This window comes from Echinops telfairi, unplaced genomic scaffold (assembly GCF_000313985.2).
Source record: "Echinops telfairi isolate 266 unplaced genomic scaffold, ASM31398v2 ScPeMD7_5805;HRSCAF=6673, whole genome shotgun sequence".
In the NCBI taxonomy this organism is placed as follows: domain Eukaryota; kingdom Metazoa; phylum Chordata; class Mammalia; order Afrosoricida; family Tenrecidae; genus Echinops; species Echinops telfairi.
Genome location: NW_022109704.1, coordinates 217,039 through 218,301, shown reverse-complemented (window position 1 = coordinate 218,301; position 1,263 = coordinate 217,039).

Genomic DNA, 1,263 nt, shown 5'->3' with positions numbered 1-1,263 from the left:
TTCTGTGTAGGACCCTCGGGGAGCCTTAAAGATGTAGGTCCTGAGGCACTTGAGGATTGATTATGGACAAATGTATAAAATGTGTGGGCACCCTTTACCTGAGAGGCTACAGAAGTTAAGGTAATATCTGGGCCGGATGCGTTGAGAAGGTTGCTGCTTGTAACTTGTGAGAGGCGTAGGCTCCATGCATCCTTTTACAGTGTAGAGAGGACAGAACTAGATAGGTTTGGGTTCAAATGTCAAATTCGCCTGTGATTGTGATGGAGTGGTCTTTGGATTAGGATCTCCCCTCTGCTGGGTTCCTAGCAAGTAAGGTCCAGGAAAGTGAAGGGCAAGGAGGTCTCAGAGTGTGAGAAGGAGGAGAATAAACAGTCGAACACAGAGGCTGGGGTCTCAGCTCATGAAGCCACTGGCCAGCTTCCCATTTAAACTTACATGACCTGAATGGGCCCTTTGGAACAAACCATTTTTGGAGAACCTTGCTGCCCTCCTGAACCAGAAATCATTGAACCAAACCCTTTGTACCCTGCAGACCAGACCAGCACAGGCCGTCGTAGATATCCTCAGTTTAGACTGGAAGCAAGCAGTGTGGCTATGAAACATCGGGGATCTAGCCACTTCTGGAAGCATTCTTGAAGACCCAGGCGACCTAGAAACAGCTTCCTCTGGGGCAGATCACACAGGCATCCTGATGACTTCTAGGAAAAGAAGACTAACTAGTTTCATGAAGAAGGCACTAGGAATCATTTATCTCGTGTTTAGGCCAACTCCATATCAAGCAGAGGCATGCCCCGTCTCTGACGGCAGGGCCAGGCACACTGGGGAAGAATCCTGCCAATGCCATGCCGGGCTGTGCTCTCGTGATCTCTGGCACTTCATCTGGATGCCATTACGTTGCCTCACTGTGGCCCTATAAAAAGGTCTCCCTGGTTGCCAGTTTCTCAGATCACTGGCTTCTCCCAGATTTGCTCCTATCCACAAATAGGGTAAGTCTATACCTGTGAGGGGGATATGGCAACAGACAGCGCCACGGTGAAGATGGGATGGAGCGCTGTGGGAGGAAGGTGCCCCAGGAGTAGGCATTGAGGGCACTTGCTGGGGGAGGCCAACGGCAATAGCGTAGGAAGGGCAACCTAGAATCTGGGAAGAGAGAATGAGGCTTGCTGAGCTATTGGTCCTGCTTGAGAAGGGAGTTTCAGGGGACTGGATCCCCCTGCGCTCTCTCTCTCTCTCTCTCTCTCTCTCTCTCTCTCTCTCTCTCTC